At 45.8% G+C, this 20,616-nt stretch overlaps 1 protein-coding gene and 1 long non-coding RNA gene across 5 annotated transcripts in view; one reads left to right on the top strand and one right to left on the bottom strand.

Annotated features, from left to right (window-relative positions):
* SORCS2 (sortilin related VPS10 domain containing receptor 2) overlaps positions 1-20,616 on the bottom strand; it is a 1,363,792-nt gene that overhangs the window by 304,475 nt on the left and 1,038,701 nt on the right. The window lies entirely within an intron of this gene.
* Positions 1-20,616, top strand: part of LOC134928331 (uncharacterized) — a 179,879-nt gene that overhangs the window by 158,067 nt on the left and 1,196 nt on the right. The gene's annotated exons all lie outside the window — the stretch shown is intronic.

The raw sequence follows: 20,616 nt of genomic DNA, 5'->3' as shown, positions 1-20,616 counted from the left end.
CCCAAAAAGGGGTGTGTTCTTTTTGGAAAGGGGCATGGCCACAAAATAGTACCTCCAGTTCAAATTACGCCACACAGTAGTGCAACTTTATTCACATTATATCATGTGATAGTGTCCTTTATTCATGTTACATCACACAGTGGTACAACTTTCCCTTATATACACGTTACTCCTCACAGTAGTGCCCCTTATTCACATTACATCACAGTGCATTGCCCCTTATTCACACTACACAACACCATATTGCTCTTTATTCACATTACACCATACAGTGGTGACCTTTCTATACATTACACCATACAGTAGAGCACCTTATACACATAATGCCACACATTAATAATGCATTTATGCACTTAATACCACACAGTAATGCCCCTTACACATATGGCACACATTATTAATGTCCTTATAAACATAATGCACCTTATACATTATGCCAACCTTTATTAATGCCCTTATATATAATGTCCCATACACATATGTCGCACTTTATTAATGTCCTTATACACATAATTACACACATAGTGCTCCTTACACATATGCTGCACATTTGTTATACATTTATGCACATGACACATATAATGCCACTTACACATATGCCGAACAGTATTGCAGAACTAACCTACCCACACACAGCACTCACATGGTCGCTAACACTGTGACTGCTTGGATACAGATGTGTACTCATACATCTTGCCTCAATACACCATGTAGCAGGAGATGTGAGTCAGCTGGCAGCTCCCAGCCAGCTCTGCTAATGTCAGGTGCTTTTTTTGCTGAAAATGTGTCTTATTTGCATTGCTATGTGTATCTGCATAGAAAACGCTACGCTACAGTAATTTCCAGGAATACACTGTAACGCAGCATTTCGTATGCAGATGCAGCCGCAGTTACACACAGAATATAGGCATGCCGCATACCATTTTAATCAGCAGAAGCTGCTTGTGCCCCTAGGCATTCCAAATGATTCCAGATTGCCTATGCCTAGGGCCGACTCTGGTTGTAGGCAAGGCATGAGTGTGCTCACATTGTTGCACTATAGTTGTGCACCTATTTCAGACAGATCAGCATAGGATAGGCTTGTCAATTGATGGTTTAGCAACCATGGACAGTCAGAGACCGATGTTGAAAAGTTTCAACATTGATGACCAGCCACCAGTGATATAATATTGATGGCTGATCCCAATAATGAAACACAAATGTTTTTGCGCATGTGCAAACACTGACTGCGCATATGCAAAATACAAACCCTCGATGTCTCACCACTGATTGTTTCTCTTTGATGGTTTTAAACCATTGATTGCTAATGTGGGGTAGGTGTAAGTCCCAATACTAGTGATGTTATCTGCACTAACAGAGAGTAAAAGTGGGGTAGTGTGATGCGTGTGCAATAAGACATGCATGCAGTCGTCTTAGCATTCCGCTAGCAATCCATCCACATTCCAGATGCGGCTGCATAGACACCTACGTGCGACTCAGCACAAGACCCTCTGTTACTGCTAGTTACAGCTGCTCCCAGCAGTGTGCTAATGAACTCTCATGCAAATAACAAATTCTGCAGCCATTTGCATTGATGTGACATAATTGCCCTGGCCCCTGTGTATGAATCCACCTTAGGGATTGTCCATCGATGGGTTATCCATCGATGGTAATCATCAATAGTACCATTGAAGGATAACCTTGATGGTGTTAAACCATCTGTAAGGGAACCATCGATGGTTTTACTGATGGTCACCCCTGCATTAATGTTGAATCAGCTGCGGGACAGTGGCCCTGGGTGTCGTTTGGGGGTGTCAGGGGTGGAGCTCAGCTCAGCGCCTCGACAATACGAGGAGAAAAAAAAATTCAGTATCTCTCTACTATCAATGGCGGGAAAACATCTGGTTCTCCCCTATCAATTGTAAAAGTATGCAACATTGGTCACAGGCTGTCGATGATTTCAAATCATTGTTGGTCGATGGCCATCCCTAATCCGGTCAGGATCCCAGTGGTCACAATACAGACGCCAGGATCCCGATGGGGGTACCATACCGCTACCTGTATACCGGCGATACAGGTGATTTCCCCTCCACACAGTACTTTTCTGCAAAGCAAGGGCCTAATTCAGACCCGATCGTAGCAGCAAATTTGTTAGCAGATGGGCAAATACATGTGCACTGCAGGAAGGGGGGGGGGGCAAATATAACATGTGCAGAGATAGTTAGATTTGGGTGTGGTGTGTTCAAACTGAAATCTAAATTGCAGTGTAAAAATAAAGCAGCCAGTATTTACCCTGCACAGAACAGAAGCAATACAACCTACCCAAATCTAACTCTCTCTGCAAATGTTATATCTGACCCCCCCCCCCCCACCCCCCCCTGCAGTGCACATGGTTTTGCCCATCTGCTAACAAATTTGCTGCTACGATCAGGTCTGAATTAGGCCCCAAGTCTATAATGCGGTCTGTCACCTTATATCTGCCCTCTTAATGTGACTGCTTGTTGCAGAGGAGCATGAGAGGGTGCAGCCCCTGCTGGTTCATGTACAGTATGCAGCTCTGTAATACACAACCCTTTGATACACCTAAAACATTATCTTACTTCCCCTTTAACTGTGGGTTTCCTTGATTTTTTATTTTTTGGCATTCAACATTAATGTTATATTTATGTGTTTGGCTTATCCAAAGTCCCTGTGCATTCCGCAATTGCAGAAATAGTCATAAATCCACACATATATATATATATATATATATATATATATATAAAATCTAGAATTCAGTATATTTGTGAAGTATTTTAAGTCAAATAAACTATCCTTTCCACTGAAACGGTTAAAATGCAAAAATAATGTAATATACTACACGTGCGGTTGTGTTGCCTGAATTGCAGTTTCAAACAGTCCATTACCTTGTTATAGTTGTTGCAGCCTATGGCAATTTTAATGTAAATGGTGAAACATAATATCATATAAGTTCTCACTGATGGCCTATCCTTTGCATTCTGTATGTCGTTTGTTTTGCTCCAGGTGGCATAATCATTGCCAGATGTAACCGTTTCTAGACAGCCCTTTCTCAGATGTGATTGAGTTCAAGGGTCTACGAGTGTCTCTTTCTGGCCCCAGAGCAAAGTCGATTCATTATGCGTTGTTTTACATTTCAGCAGGCTGACATTTCCCACTATAAATAAATAGATCTATAGGAACCCACTTAGGAGACTTCACAATGGCTAAGGACATGAGTGTCAGCTGTAGTTTAAGTCACAAGAATGTTCCCCGAACGTTGAAGAAGATTATAGAAGCTACGCAACCTTGTAGACCGGATGCTATCTTGGAAGTCATTATTTTCAAACGCTTCAAAGAACTGGTAGAGGAAAGCGGAGATATGATAGGGTAGAATCTATGGGGAGAAGCATTAGAGGAAGAAAGGGATGGAGTGGTGCTGGTTATCACTGAGAAAACTTCACCAGGAGCAATATTGTGTGTTTATTTATAAAGAATACATCTCTGGAGAGACCGGCTTAAAGTCAATCTTCTACAAGCAAAATAGGGGAACATGTACGGCAGCCAAAACCTCCACGGCACCGCCACCGCATCCACGAATGCTGCTTGAGGATTCTTTGTCCTTGCTCCGAAGACCGGAACCTTGTGATTGTGTCGAGACGCCATCAGATCTACGTGTGGAAGGCCCCACTTTTCCACTAGGAGTTGAAACACTTCTGGATGGAGGCCCCACTCTCCGGCGTGTACGTCCTGATGACTGAGAAAGTCCGCTTCCCAATTCAGGACTCCCGGAATTAATATTGCCGATATGGCCGGTAGATGGCGTTCCGCCCAATGTAGAATCCGTGAGACTTCCTTCATTGCCAAACGGCTTTGAGTGCCGACTTGATGATTTATGTAAGCCACTGTGGTGGCGTTGTCCGACTGTACTTGAACAGGACGGTTCTGAATTAAATGCTGGGCCAGGTTCAACGCATTGAAGACCACCCGCAATTCCAGAATGTTGATCGAGAGGAGAGATTCCTCCTTGGTCCACCGACCCTGTAGGGAGTGTTGCTCCAGCACCGCGCCCCAACCTCTTAGACTGGCATCTGTCGTCAACAGGACCCAGTCGGATATCCAAAAGGGACGGCCCCGACACAATCGTTGGTCCTGGAGCCATCAAAGCAGCGACAGACGGACCTCCGGAGTCAATGAGATCATGTGAGACCTGATCCGGTGAGGCAGGCCATCCCACTTGGCTAGAATCAGCCTCTGGAGGGGGCGAGAATGGAATTGAGCATACTCCACCATGTCGAATGCTGACACCATGAGGCCCAGCACCTGCATCGCTGAATGTATCGACCCTTGCGGACGAGAAAGTAAGCAACGAATCCTGTCCTGAAGCTTCAGGACTTTCTCCCGAGACAAGAACAACCGCTAGTTGTGAGTGTCCAATAGCACTCCCAGGTGCACCATGCTCTGAGCAGGGACCAGGGAGGATTTCTTCCAGTTGATGAGCCACCCGTGGGCTTGTAGAAACCGGACAGTCATATCCAGATGACGTAGGAGAAGTTCTGGGGAATTTGCCAGGATTAACAAGTCGTCCAGATACGGCAGTATCCTGACCCCTTGACGGCGGAGTACCACCGTCATAACAGAGACAGCAGGTCACATGACCCTTACACATATCACCGCAACCTGTGCTAGTTTATGTCTACACTTAGGGGGTAATTCCAAGTTGATCGCAGCAGGAATTTTGTTAGCAGTTGGGCAAAACCATGTGCACTGCTGGGGAGGCAGATTTAACATGTGCAGAGAGAGTTAGATTTGGGTGTGGTGTGTTCAATCTGCAATTTAATTTGTAGTGTAAAAATAAAGCAGCCAGTATTTACCCTGCACAGAAATAAAATAACCCTCCCAAATCTAACTCTTTCTGCACATGCTATATCTGCCTCCCCTGCAGTGCACATGGTTTTGCCCAACTGCTAAAAAAAAATCCTGCTGCGATCAACTTGGAATTACCCCCTTAAATCAGTAGTGTTACCTGGTGCTGGGAGGCTGAAACACGAACTCACCATGAGATTAGGAATAAAGGAAGTTTTACTATTAACAAAATAAATGGGTCTTTTATTACTCTCTATTTCCTTTTAACAAGAACTCTTGTGTTATACTTATATAATGCAATTTTTCTGTTTAAGCATATAGGATTATAGTATATGATGAGCAAGATAATATTCTATAGATAATGGGGGTCATTCCGACCCGTTTGCACGCAGCGGTTTTTTGTTGCGGTGCGTACGGGTGCGGAATGCGCATGCGCGGCGGGTGCAGTGCGCGTGCACGACGTTGCCCGGCGGGTCGCCGGGTTACGTCGCAGCTACCGACGGAAGAGGTCGTAACGCCGACCGCTAAGAAGATTGACAGGAAGGAGGCGTGGATGGACGGATCTGGACCGTTGGAGAGCGTTTTCAGGGAGTGGTGAGTAAAACGCAGGCGTGTCCAGGACAACGGAGGGCGGAGGAGTGACGTCAAAGCCGGCCCCATCATCGCTGGTTCCATCGCACGGGGTGAGTATGTCCAGGGCTAGTTTTGCTTGAAATTATTTTAGCTTAGTAGGGCTGCACAAGCGATCGCAGCCCTGCTAAGCTAAAATACACTCCCCCATAGGCGTGGACTATTGATCGCAGCAGCAGCAAAAAGTTGCTGGCTGCGATCAACTCAGAATGACCACCTATATACCTTAGTTTTTATCATTTTATTGTTAAAATAAATATTTCTATATGTAGAATTTCCCAAACTGAGTCTTTACAGTCCAGGTTTTATGGATAGCCATGCTTGAGTCCAGATGGTTAAATCAAATTGACCGATGCACTAAATGACCTGCGCTCAAGAATGGCTATCCTTAAAACCTGGACTGTAATGGCGGTTTGGGAAACTCGGTGTTAGAACATTTCTAACCAGTCCCGTAACCAGTGGTGCGCCATGTCTTCTGCAGCACTGCTGGTACTTCCTGAGGAAGCACCAGACGGGCACCATACAGTCTGTGCAGCTGAATGGGCATCCTCAGGACGTCTGGTCAGTGCTGCACTTACCAGTGCTACCGGCCTGGCCCCTCTGTGCAGTCTAATGACATAATTCGCACAATGTCAGGAAGTTGCATGCTCAAGGGGCGGGGCTGGCACAGGTCACATTTCTGCCTTGTTACGGCCCTGTTACTAACCTGAAGAAGTCAGCATCCCAGGTATATTAGCTAATTGACAATCAATAATAAATACTTGGGACGAAGCCAATACATACAATCCCACACCACTAGATTACACTAACATTCCTTTTTCTATGTTTATACGTAGACTTTAGTAATTATAAATTAATGCATTCATTTAAGATGGCCTCTGTGCAAAAACGAGTTCTATGGTAAGAACTTACCCTTGTTAAAACTCTTTCTGCGAGGTACACTGGGCTCCACAAGGAAAGACATAGGGGTGTAGACTAGGATCTTGATCCGAGGCACCAACAGGCTCAAAAGCTTTGACTGTTCCCAGAATGCATAGTGCCGCCTCCTCTATAACCCCACCTCCCTGCACAGGAGCTCAGTTTTTAGTTAACCAGCCCAATGCAGTAGCAGGAAAAGAGTCGACAACGGTTAGTAGCCACATACACCACACTCTCACGACAGGAGAAGTGTCAGCGGCTAGTGCCATACCAACCCAAAGAAGCTAAGTGCGTCAGGGTGGGCGCCTTGTGGAGCCCAGTGTACCTCGCAGAAAGAGTTTTAACAAAGGTGAGTTCTTACCATAAAACTCGTTTTCTGCTGCGGGGTACACTGGGCTCCACAAGGAAAGGCATAGGGGATGTCCTAAAGCAGTTCCTTATGGGAGGCGACGCACTGTAGCGGGCACAAGAACCCGGCGTCCAAAGGAAACATCCTGGGAAGCGGCAGTATCGAAGGCATAAAACCTTATGAACATGTTCACAGAGGACCACGTAGCCGCCTTGCACAATTGTTCAAGGGTCGCACCACGTTGGGCCGCCCAAGAAGGTCCAACAGACCGAGTAGAATGGGCCGTAATGTGAGCAGGAGCTGATAGACCAGCCCTCACATAAGCATGTGCAATCACCATTCTAATCCATCTGGCCAAAGTTTGCTTGTGAGCAGGCCAGCCCCGTTTGTGAAATCCAAACAGCACAAAGAGAGAATCAGATTTCCTAATAGAAGCAGTTCTCTTCACATAGATACGGAGAGCCCGTACCACATCCAAAGACTGCTCTTTGGGAGACAGATCAGGAGAAACAAGTGCCGGAACCACAATCTCCTGGTTAAAGTGGAACGAAGAAACCACCTTAGGTAAATATCCGGGAAGAGTTCTAAGAACCGCCCGATCACGGTGAAATATCAGATATGGGGAACTACAAGACAAGGCACCCAAATCCGACACTCTTCTAGCTGAAGCAATAGCCAGCAGAAACACCACCTTAAGGGAAAGCCACTTAACATCAGCTGAACCAAGAGGTTCAAACGGAGACTCTTGAAACGCCTCCAAAACCACTGACAAGTCCCAAGGAGCCACAGGCGGGACATAGGGATGTTGGATACGCAACACGCCCTGAGCAAAGGTATGCACATCAGGTAAAGTCGCAATCTTTCTCTGAAACCACACCGACAAGGCAGATATTTGAACCTTGAGGGAGGCCAGACGCAGGCCTAAGTCCAGGCTCTGCTGAAGAAAGGCCAACAGCTTGGCTATACTAAACTTGGAAGCGTCATAACGGTTAGATGCGCACCAAACAAAGTAAGAATGCCAGACCCTATAGTAAATCCGAGCAGATGCCGGTTTCCGGGCCCGCAACATAGTTTGAATGACCGCCTCAGAAAACCCTTGAGCCCTTAAGACGGAAGCTTCAAGAGCCACGCCGTCAAAGACAGCTGGGCTAGGTCCTGGTAGACACAGGAGCCCTGAACGAGGAGGTCTGGGCGTTGTGGAAGTAGAATTGGACGCTCTGATGATAGGCCCTGCAGGACTGAGAACCAGTGCCGTCTGGGCCACGTTGGAGCTATAAGAAGCAGAATTCCTCTTTCTTGCTTGAACTTCCGAATTACCCTGGGCAGGAGTGACACCGGAGGGAACATGTACGGCAGCCAAAACCTCCACGGCACCGCCACCGCATCCACGAATGCTGCTTGAGGATTCTTTGTCCTTGCTCCGAAGACCGGAACCTTGTGATTGTGTCGAGACGCCATCAGATCTACGTGTGGAAGGCCCCACTTTTCCACTAGGAGTTGAAACACTTCTGGATGGAGGCCCCACTCTCCGGCGTGTACGTCCTGATGACTGAGAAAGTCCGCTTCCCAATTCAGGACTCCCGGAATTAATATTGCCGATATGGCCGGTAGATGGCGTTCCGCCCAATGTAGAATCCGTGAGACTTCCTTCATTGCCAAACGGCTTTGAGTGCCGACTTGATGATTTATGTAAGCCACTGTGGTGGCGTTGTCCGACTGTACTTGAACAGGACGGTTCTGAATTAAATGCTGGGCCAGGTTCAACGCATTGAAGACCACCCGCAATTCCAGAATGTTGATCGAGAGGAGAGATTCCTCCTTGGTCCACCGACCCTGTAGGGAGTGTTGCTCCAGCACCGCGCCCCAACCTCTTAGACTGGCATCTGTCGTCAACAGGACCCAGTCGGATATCCAAAAGGGACGGCCCCGGCACAATCGTTGGTCCTGGAGCCATCAAAGCAGCGACAGACGGACCTCCGGAGTCAATGAGATCATGTGAGACCTGATCCGGTGAGGCAGGCCATCCCACTTGGCTAGAATCAGCCTCTGGAGGGGGCGAGAATGGAATTGAGCATACTCCACCATGTCGAATGCTGACACCATGAGGCCCAGCACCTGCATCGCTGAATGTATCGACCCTTGCGGACGAGAAAGTAAGCAACGAATCCTGTCCTGAAGCTTCAGGACTTTCTCCCGAGACAAGAACAACCGCTAGTTGTGAGTGTCCAATAGCACTCCCAGGTGCACCATGCTCTGAGCAGGGACCAGGGAGGATTTCTTCCAGTTGATGAGCCACCCGTGGGCTTGTAGAAACCGGACAGTCATATCCAGATGACGTAGGAGAAGTTCTGGGGAATTTGCCAGGATTAACAAGTCGTCCAGATACGGCAGTATCCTGACCCCTTGACGGCGGAGTACCACCGTCATAACTTTGGTGAAGACTCGCGGAGCCGTAGTTAAACCAAAAGGTAACGCCCGAAACTTGTAATGGAGGTCGCCAATCGCAAACCTCAGGTATTGCTGATGTGACACTGCTATAGGAATATGCAGGTAAGCATCCTGTATGTCCAGGGAGACCATGTAGTCCCCAGGTTCCAAGGCCAGAACTATAGAGCGAAGGGTTTCCATACGGAACTTGGAAACTTTCACAAACCTGTTCAATGCTTTGAGGTTGAGAATGGGCCGGGAGGACCCATTCGGTTTCGGGACCAGAAACAGCGGAGAATAGTACCCCCGGCCCCTCTGAGCAAGAGGCACCTGTACAACGACTCCTGTATCCAGGAGGGTCTGTACTACCGAATGTAGAGTGTTTGCCTTTGTCTGGTCCAACGGGACGTCTGTCCGGCAAAATCGATGAGGGGGTCGGTTTTTGAAGGCTATGGCGTAACCTCGAGTGACGACTTCCCATACCCAGGCATCTGAAGTGGTCTTCAACCATTCCTGGGAATACCCTAGAAGCCGGCTCCCCACCCTGGGATCCCCCAGGGGGAGGCTCGCCCCATCATGCGGCAGGCTTATCGGTCTTGGAAGCTGGCTGACGGGCAGCCCAGGCTCTTTTGGGCTTCGGCTTTCCAGGTTTGGAAGTGCGGGCCTGCTTGTTGTACGCCTGACCTTTTGCTTTACCTGAAGGACGAAAGGGGCAAAAAGAAGTACCTTTAGCCTTCGACACAGAAGGAGCGGTACTTGGCAGACAGGCAGTTTTGGCACTATCTTATTTAAGTCCTCCCCAAACAGAATATCTCCCTTGAAAGGGAGTACCTCCAGGGTTTTTCTAGAGTCCTGATCCACAGACCAGGATCTCAGCCACAATATCCGGTGAGCCAGGACTGACGTAGTACAGGCGTTGGCCGCTAGGATACCGGCATCAGAAGCCGCCTCTTTAATATAGTGAGAAGCTGTGACAATATATGACAAGCATTGTCTAGCATGGTCAGAAGAGATTTCAGCTTCTAACTCTAGGGCCCATGCTTCAATAGTCTCTGCAGCCCATGTTGCTGCAATAGTGGGCCTTTGTGCAGCACCCATGAGGGTGTAAATCGCTTTCAGACAACCCTCCACACGTTTATCCGTAGGCTCTTTTAGAGACGTGACGGTAGTGATAGGTAGAGCTGAGGAAACCACCATCCTAGCCACATGTGAGTCTACTGGAGGAGGTGTTTCCCAATTTTTAGACAGCTCTGGCGCAAGGGGATAGCGAGCCAGCATCTTCTTTTGAGGCACAAACTTCTTACCCGGGTTTCCCCAGGGTTCCTGACTTATATCCACTAGGTGGTCAGAGTGAGGTAAAACTTGTTTAACCACCTTCTGACGCTTGAACCTATCTGGTTTCTTAGGAGGGGCGGATGGCTCGGGATCATCCGTAATCTGTAAAATTAACTTAATAAAAATTAACTTAATAGCCTCCAAAAGATCAGGAACATCCACATGTGAACTACCCTCTCCATCAGCAGTATCTGTGTCAGAATCTGTGGGGTCGGTGTAAGCGCCATCTTCATCAGACGAGGTGTCAGTAACATCAGTGGATTGTGAGGAGATAATAGCTCGCTTAGAGGACCCCTTGGTCTTAGGCGAGCGAGGGTCAGACTTTTTAGTAGTCAAGGACTGGTTCAACTTCTGCAATTGTGCAGACAAATTATCCGCCCATGGCGAGTTAGCTGCGGGGACCACATACGGTTGCACCGGCATAGGAGGTCCCATAGGGGGTGTTAGTTTAGTAACTAGCGTATGTAGAAGGGGGGAGAAAGTAGCCCACAGTGGGTCATTATGTACCCCCGTTGCCACTGTCCCACTGGGGGGCAAGGAGCCCCCAGAACCAGAGCCCACAGCTGCTATAGTCTCCTCATAGGGATCTGCGGCTTCAGCAACACCGGCAGTGTGTACAGCCCCAGAACCGTTACCCTCAGAAGCAGACATGATATAACTTGCAGTATCAGGTAACACAGTACAATTGTCAGCAGCACAATACCTCTTACCCAAACCCCTGCGCAGTGTAGTCAGCACAAGCAGAGATACAGGAGAGATATGGTTACTAAAATCACAGAGAAAAATACGTATTAAAGTATATCTTGTGAAAATCCTATATAAATATAGAACCTGACGCACCAAGCCCCCTCAGGTTATAGAATATAGGGATAGCAAGTTGAGTGAGAGACACAAAATGGAAACCACTCAGCAAGCTAAGGCACACACATATAGTCACAGTTAAACAATGCAGAGGTTATTACTAACAATAATACTGCACTGGACCAGCTTATTTATATATATATATATATATATATATAGCTATGTAGTCAATAGATATAACACTGCACAGTAAGAATTGGATGTATATCACAGGGTATTTGTACCAGAGAACCCTGACTAAATGCACTCTCTTAACTAACACTGTCTAATTGACATGTAGAATACTTAAGTGTCATTTAAAGTCACAGCGCTGACAACCAGGCAGCTTTACAAAGGAGAATTTGCCCAAGCAGTCCCAGGAACAGTGTAGCTGAGAGAAATGGCGCCCAAACACTGACAGGGAGTGAGGGAGAGACAGATATGCAGCTCCAGGGCGGGAACATTTGCTGGAAATGGCGCCCTGGGGCTGGGGGAGGGGCTCCAGGTCTAAGCCTTATCCCTTCTGCTGGCAAAACCACCAGGTACTGTGGGCTACACATAAAAAGGTTTTAAGGGAAAACCTGACCTGCACCCATGCCCTGGTGATCTAGTGGGATAGCCTGTACTGCCACAGTGTCCACCGCCAGCGCGCGCTGCCCGCCTCCCACTGACCGCGCCGGATCGTGATAAAGTACGGGTCCCGCGAGCGGGACCCACTCACCACCTCCCGAAGCGCAGCCACGCGATACCGGAGAGCCCCCGTCGTGTGTGCCTGACCAGAAGAAAACCGGAGCCTCCTGCTGTAGTTACCCGGCAACCAGGGCTCGGGAGTGTACATCGCCGCTGGGGAGAGATGCAGCCCTTGAAGTCTTCACTTTTCTTCTCAAAAAAGCTCTTCTTAGGGCTGCCCAGAGCAGCCCCTCTGTTATGTGCCTGCTATCTGCGGCACCAACTACAAAACTGAGCCCCTGTGCAGGGGGGTGGGGTTATAGAGGAGGTGGCGCTATGCATTCTGGTAACAGTCAAAGCTTTTGAGCCTGTTGGTGCCTCGGATCAAGATCCTAATCTACACCCCTATGTCTTTCCTTGTGGAGCCCAGTGTACCCCATAGCAGAAAGGGAGATTCCAGTTCTGCCCAGGGTTCTGATGAGCAGAAATACCACAATGCATGTGTACAATACAATTTGGCAATTAAGGAGCGTTGCTAGACATAAAAGACCTTTTAGAGACGTAACATAAGGTAAAAGCTGCTTAGTATGTGATGAGTAACAATGATTGATGTCCCTAATGGTCAATAAAGTGCCTTGTTATAATATGTCTATGATAGCATAGTGTATATTTCTATATATATATCATATTGTCTATAAACCAGTAGACATTAAGGGGTCAATTTTACTAAGATAGGAGTTCTAGTTAAGATTGGACGTTGTCCATAGCAACCAATCAGATTCCAGGTATTATGTTCTAGAAGATGCTAGATTAATGAGATGTAGAATTTGATTGGTTGCTATGGGCAACATACCATCTTAAATAGAACTCCCATCTTAGTAAATTTACCTCTAAGTATTCTTCTAGGACTGCAATACCCGATATATTTTACCCATTTATACGTATATTTAAAAAGATACCTACAGTATAAAACTAAAATCTATGTTAGATGTTACACATGCCTGCACGTAAAATGTTGACATGTCAAATTAGTTAAATGCGCTGTAAGATATTTGTTCTACATGATCAATGTGACTTAAACCCATTCACTAAACAGTTTATACATCTCTCAAGAATATTTGATGAATATGGTTACTGAAAGGAGGCTGCGCTTTGGGATGAAAACTCAGGTTCATTAAAAGAATTAGATGAAGCTCAATCTGAAAATATCATCAAAACGTGATAAAAGAAGGAGCAAATACAGCAATAGTAGCGATATAATAATAACATGCGGATGGATCCCAGGGGCCACAAGAGGGGGTTTACTAATTACCTGGGCTGTCAGATCCTAATTACGTGGATCAATGTTAACACATAAATGGAATGTTGCTAATATCACCAAAAGATCATTCCTCAAGATTAGCAGCTTACTGTATATACTGTTAAATACCAATGATTTCTTGTTGCCGACTGGACATATTTTTATTTATTTAGACCAGTGTTTCCCAACTCCAGTCCTCTTACCCCTAAAGGCCCGTATACACTGGCCGATATATCGTCCGTTCTCTTGAACGGCTGATATATCGCGGGTCTGTCGGCCAGTGTGTACGGACTGTACGGCCGATACGTCTGTGAACTCCGTCGGTCACAGACGTATTGCGTCGGCCCCGCAGCACAGCCGACGGACAATATATCTAATGATATATTGGCGCGTCGCTGTGTGTGTACGTCGGTCGGCCGACCGCCCGTACACATGCTGCGGCGGCCGGCGGTGATTGACAGCTGAACTGGGCGGGCATGTGTACACGCCCGCCCAGTTCATGACGCTGATTAAGTCCAATCACAGAGTTCTTACAATATTGGGCGGGATGTAATGAAGTCAGAGTTCAGCGGCCATGCAGGATGCTGGCCAAACTCAAACTTTTTTTTTAAAGGGACAATCATTTACAAGACTAAACCATGCCTTATAAATGATTGCCCCTTTTAAAAAAGTCAGAGTTCATCCGGCATCCCGCACGGCCACTGAACTTAGGCTTCATTACATATTAGCCCTTATGTATTTGTAAATCCTATTGAACCAGGTGATAAAAGCTTTACGTCACATGGGTCACAACAGCTGATGGAATCAGAGTTCGCTACTTAGCAATGAATGTAACTCTCTCAGGGTTACAGCGGTAACAAATCAACTCTGTGGCTTTGTGAGTATTGCTATATCTGGTTACAGGCTTTCTGGATTTGCAATGAGATTTGTATTGCTACTAGTAACTCTGTGATATTGGCTGACGCGTTTCGTCTAAGATTTTTAGACTTTCTCAAAGAAAGATAGTTGTTCAATTGTACTCTGCCTCTTTTATAGTCCCAGTGGGAGGTGCAGTTGCATCGAATGAAATTAGCCGTGTATAAACTTGTCTCATACATACATACATACATACATACATAGGTTGAAATTTCGCAACACATACGAACCAGCCCAAAATCACAAGCAATCTGAGAACAAGTCTGAAGCCGAATAAGGATTTTAAATCACTTAATGAAAACAGTTTAAATGTCTTAATTAAATACTCTCATTTATATACTTGTGTTAAGCCAGTTCCTATTGTGAGTGAGGGGTAACAGAAGTCCATTCTGAGTGTTCTTTAAGAAAAACAAGTAGAACTCATTATGGGGACTGTAACGCAAGCTCCTATTATACTATACCACTTATTGAAAATAGAAAAAAAAGTCTGATACATGTCACATGTTTTGAATTTTAATATATTCTTTCTACACCTATTATACTATTTATATTACTTTGTTCCATTTAAGTTTTTGAGCCTAAGGAGAACTGTAATAGTTATGAAATTTTTCATTATCATTGAAAGGAAAATAGACGCTGCGTAACACTAGGGTCGCTTTCTCAGGGTTAATTAAAGTCTCCCGCCAGCTATTGTTTGCAACACTCAGTGAAACTTCTTTTCAGGATACAGCACAAATCAGTAATAGTTCACTCATGAAAGTGCTGTGAACTGATACATTCTCAATTAGCTCGCTGCCAGACATTGATGAAAATAATGGTTTCCTTCTCTTTTTTGTTGTTGTTGCAAGGGATAAAAACAAAGGACCTGAGTGATTTGAAATGTACTGCCAACTATTTGTGCTCTCCAACACAGAGCCGACTCTACCAGCGGAGCCCAGCTTCAAAGAAATGGTGAAATGTGTCTTTACATAGAGAAACAGAACTGAATTGGGAAATTAACCGAACACAAGGTGTAGGGGCAAACTCTAGAGTCTCTTTCTATTTTATGTTACGTAATATCATACCTTCCTATTTGGGAGGGGGGGGGGGTTAATTACATCTTCTAAAATGTATAGGTGGAAAAGCTATTCTGGCATGTTCTGGCTATCACTCATCGGGATACATACATGATATCAGCGTTAATATGTCAACATCTAAACCTAACCCCAAAATGTTAATGTCAACATTTTATCCATGTTGGTATTTTCCAGGCATTGACATGTTAGATGTCGACATTTTAACCATGTTGATATCATAACATTTAGCATTCTGGTGTCAGCATCATACTCGCTATACTGCAAACACTACCTAATTTCATCAGTTACCATAAGCCAATCATTTCCCGTATATATAGTGCAGGGTTGGACTGGCCCACAGGGGTACAGGGGAAACCACCGGTGGGCCCTACTGGGTGGGGGCCCACCTCCTGCTCTAGGGATCAGATTCCAGACTGTGCTGTTACTAATCTAGTACATTATCATGCATAAACTACAGTATTTACTGTATATATTTATCTAGGGGACGAACACTTGCAAAATCGTTAGGCAAACCAATGTGGCGGCTGGGCACACCCCCTCTAGAGACTTGCCACACCCCTAAACATGGGCCCCTAACACTGTATGCCCCCCCCCCCGGTGGGCCCTACATGCCCAGTCCGACACTGCTACAGTGTTTAGTGTTATGAAAATAAATATATTCATTCTTTAAGAAGACAAAGACAGAACATTAATAAAAGACATTGGCATACAGAAAATATAAATGCAAAAAAAACCAACAGTTTTCCTAAAATAGAAGATGACTAAAAATAAAAATGTCATAGGACACTCATGTTATATGCTGCCTGGGCAAGGCTAGGAAGTATAGACAATTCATCAGCAGAAAGACTGACAATTAATAATCTGTAATATTCCGATAGCATTTTAAAACCATCACTTTATGTTTGTACTCTAACCATCCTTTTGTTTAGACACGAATGAAAGGAGGATATGGGTAATGCTAATCTGTATTATGTTTGGTTTTATTGTTCTTGTGTTCAACACACTCCTAGTACTGAATTCTAGAAACAGTATTTCTTTTTCATCCACTAGGGGTCACTGGAGTACTCTTAGGGATATGGACGGCTTAGCAGAAACAAAGGCACTGAATATTTAAATTTAGAACTCTCCACCCCTCCATATCCCAGAGTACCTCAGTGTACGACCTCAGTGTTTTTTTCCGTGCTCACAGCACTAACAACGGCTTGTGGGAGTTCCCACACTTTGTGGAAGATTTTATTAATTTTTCATTTTTACTTTTTACTTTTAGATCCGTCCTCCCGCAAGGCGCGCCGCCCGCCACAACCGCCAGCGGTGCTCACACAGGGAGACCCGCCGCACAGAGGGAGACCCGCCGCAGCTTCGCTCCGTCAGCGGTGCTCTCAGAGACAGACCCGCGCAGCTTGCCTAGCGACGCCGCGCTCCGGCCAGCTGATCTCTGCTGCTCTGGACTATGGTCCCTCGCCTCCCTGCAATGAGCTTCCCGGCTCCCCGCTGAGACACAGCGCTACAGGGAGTACAGGGAAGGGGGGGGGGGGAATGGGGGACCTGGCTGATTACTGCGTGGCTGCAGCTGCCAGATGCTGCAAGGGGATAATAGGCTGTTGAGCCTATATATATATTAACAGGCTGCCATATCTATAGAAGTTATTAATATTAACAGACTGCCATATCTATAGAAGATATTAATACAGAATTAACTGCAGGCAGAGCTTATATTAAATGTGACCTGCCTGTGATTGTATTGTAACCTGCATGTGATTATCAGTGTATACTAGACTGTGATTATCAGTGTATACTAGACTGTGATTATCAGTGGCAGCAGGTATTGTGACTTCTCCTGTGAGTTTCAGTGTAAGCATGGCATGGGGGCCATTTTAATCATGTTTCCTGTTTCTTCCAGTGGTAATTCCAGAACATTCCTGCCCTACATCTCTACGCCACCGGAGGCGCAGGGTTGTTAGTGGGAATTTTGGTTCAGGTTTCACATAGGCCCATGTAAACTGTATTTAGCCATAACAATATATATATATATATATATATATATATATATTACGCACCTTAAGTAAACATTTTACTGAGTCGTGCAAGTGTCTGTCCTTTGGCTATTGTGGTGTCTGTCTGTATAAGGGGTAAGGCTCCAACACAGACTAAATATAAGGTTTACTACAATGTCTGTACATAAATCTACCACAGATTCAGTTGGTTTGTAGGTTTCCACTCCGGAAGCCGGGTCAGTCCCAGATCCTATGTTAAGCATTGGCAATTCAAATTAACTCCGCTCGACAGGAGCGGTAAGATAGGAGTCTCGGAAGTTACTCCGCCAGCTCTAACGAAGGAGTCTCAGTCTTTCCAAAGGTCCAATTTCCCTTTGGGTACCAGGGTGTTAATTTAACTGGTCTTATAACTTAATGCAGTCTGACAATTATATGTCAAACCTCACAGCGATACCTACGAGTGAGAAGGGAACATTAGACCAGCAGTCAGATAGTGCGGGGTTTTGACAACCATACATTGCTAATAACCAGTGAGTCAGTGTCTCAATTTTTACAGAGACTAAGTAGACTCTAACATCTAATCCGTCGAATTTAATAAATCTTCAATGAGTTATTATTTAGAATATCTGACTAACATTTAACTCTATTTACCCGTTTCCACATCTAAATGGGACAATCCGCCATTGGTGAATTCGTCTGTGACAAACATTATAAAGACCCAAGATACATTTGGGTCACTAGGCGCTCTATGTATGGAAACAATGACGATCACGTTAGACTTATCGTTAATGAGAATCTGCAGAGTATCTCGGTAAAGCTTCTGCTGACGCCTGTTACCTCGATTCTCGCTTTTCATCGTCGCTAGTTTCAGCACAACAAGGCCAGAAGTTGTTTGGTCCTAAATTTGATATTCAGGCCATTGCCGCCTCCGGTATCAAACCGGAAATAGTTTGGCCCGACGTTTAATCCCTTTAGACTTCAGTCTTTTCAAGGCTGTGGTACAAAAACAGTCACGACTTGTAACGCCAGGGTGCTAAAGTCAACAAGCCAGTGGCTTGACGGCCTCTTAGGCCATTTCGATTTTCCAATTGTGGAAGCGCGCCTTTACATCCAGACATCCACTCATGGATGTATCCGCTATTTACAGTTTAAAAGACAAGACTGCCTATGTCGGACGAAATTAGGCGTTTTGGCAGGTTGCCATTCAGTCTCTGCTGGTTTCAGCTGTTTTTTATTTCCAGGCCTGGTACACCAACAGAGTCAGGGTTACTTATTCCCCTCTGTTTGGGGTAACGAAGCCGGAGGGCTCCGTCGCAGTCTCAATCAGCAAGTCACTTACTTCAGTTTGAAAATGGATTTACTGCGGTTAGTACTTGCATATTTGGAGCCACAAGATTGCATGATTGCGCTTGATCTTCACAATGCGTATTTACCCATTCCGGGTTGGTCACCGCATCACAGGTTCTTGCGTTTTTCAATACGCCACAACCATTAACCATTTCAGGTTCTACCGTTTGGCCTCTTGTCAACGCCTCGGGTATTCACCAAAGTGATGTTGGTGATGATAGCTCATCTCAGAGCCCTGGCGGTGACAATCGTTCCATACTTAGACGATCTGCTCATAAGAACTCTGTCTCAACAGAGGTTCCTCTTAATTGCGCTACTAACGTACACCACGGTGGCAGGTCAAGTTCAAAAACAATCGCATATAATTCCGTCTGAACGACTTCAATTCCTAGGTATGATTATAAATACGGTAAATCAAAGAGATTTACCTACTACACCAGAAAGAACAAATATACCATCTAGTACAATTAGTGCAAAAGCCACGCACACTAGCGGTACATTGGTGTATTCGCCTATTAGGAACAATGATGTGTTTTCAAAGCGCTTTAGTTCGCCGGGTTTCACTCGCGTTTCCCACAGGGGGGCGAGGGTGTATATACTCTGGACGAGAGTCTCAGAGGTTGAGGAGTTGTAGTTAAAAAGGTCAGCGACAGGGGTTCTAAAACGGATCACGACAGATTGCTGTCTATAAATGTCCTGGAACTCCGTGCAATTTACAATGCACTACATGCTTCGCTTTCAGTCTGTCCAAGTGCAGTCAGACAACGCAACGGGAGTTGCATACACAACAACCAGGGAGGACCGAGAAGCCGCATGGCAATGCGGGAGGTAGCTCGAATCCTCAATTGCCCAGAACACCATTAGGTGATGTTGTCGACGGGGTTCATTCCGGGAGTGGACATCTGTTAGACAGATGATCTCACCCGTCGGGATTTTCATCCAGAAAACTGGGCATTAAATCCAGAGGTGTTTCACATGTGGATCCACAGGTGGGGTTACCCTCAGGTGTACATGATGGCATCTCGCCACAATTACAAACGCTCAGTATGTGTACAGAACGACAGATCACAAGGGCAGTGGCGGTGGAGGCTCTCACATTCGTGTGGTCATACAGCCTCGTGTATCTGGCTCCACCGTTTTCCGCTGCTCTCTCCGTTGCTAAAACGGATCATAAGACAGTTCGTCACAGTCATACTAGTGATATCTCATGGGTTTCGGAGAGCTTGCTTCTCGAATCTCCAAGGAATACTCGCACACGATCTTTGCCCGCTCATAATACGTCCAACCTGTTACAACAGGGACCGTTCTTTTACCCCTATTTACCTATGTACCGCGGCTGCGGTTGACGGGGTGGTGGTTCAGACCGCCCTCTTAAGAAAAAACATAGGGCATTACAGTATCGGTTATACCAACCATGTTACGAGCTAGAAAGCCGCTTACGGCAGCTCATTATTGCAAAATTTGGTGTGCCTATATAGGTGGGTGTGAAGCTCGGAAGTTTCCGACATCATCTTTCAAGTTACCCGTATTCTGTTCGTTTACAGACGGGGTGGGATGGAGAACTGCGTTTATCTACACTGAGGGTGCAGGTATCTGTGTGGTCAAGTTATTTTCAAAGACGTTTGACTCTATTGCGTCGGTACACACCTTTCTACAAGGTGTCATCAGAGTGCAGCCTCCATTTATCCCACCTACAGCGCCATGCGACTTGAAGCTGGGTTCAGATTTCTTACAGTTTTCATATTTTGAACCCTTACAACAAATGGGGATTAAGTTTCTCACTTGGAAAACGTTTTTTCTTCTAGCCTTAGCTTCGGCAAGTGGTTTTGTTTTCACATTTCGGTGCCTTGTATTCCAAGCCACCGTATTTGGGTTTCCTCATGACAGAGCGGAACTTCGGACGAATTCCGATTTCTTATTTTTCACATCAATAAACAATAGTGTTTCCTGTGTTGACAACACATTCTATAATTC

This window comes from Pseudophryne corroboree, chromosome 1 (genome assembly GCF_028390025.1).
Source record: "Pseudophryne corroboree isolate aPseCor3 chromosome 1, aPseCor3.hap2, whole genome shotgun sequence".
In the NCBI taxonomy this organism is placed as follows: Eukaryota; Metazoa; Chordata; class Amphibia; order Anura; family Myobatrachidae; genus Pseudophryne; species Pseudophryne corroboree.
Note: the sequence above shows the minus strand (reverse complement) of the source record. Positions and strands in the feature narration are given on the sequence as shown.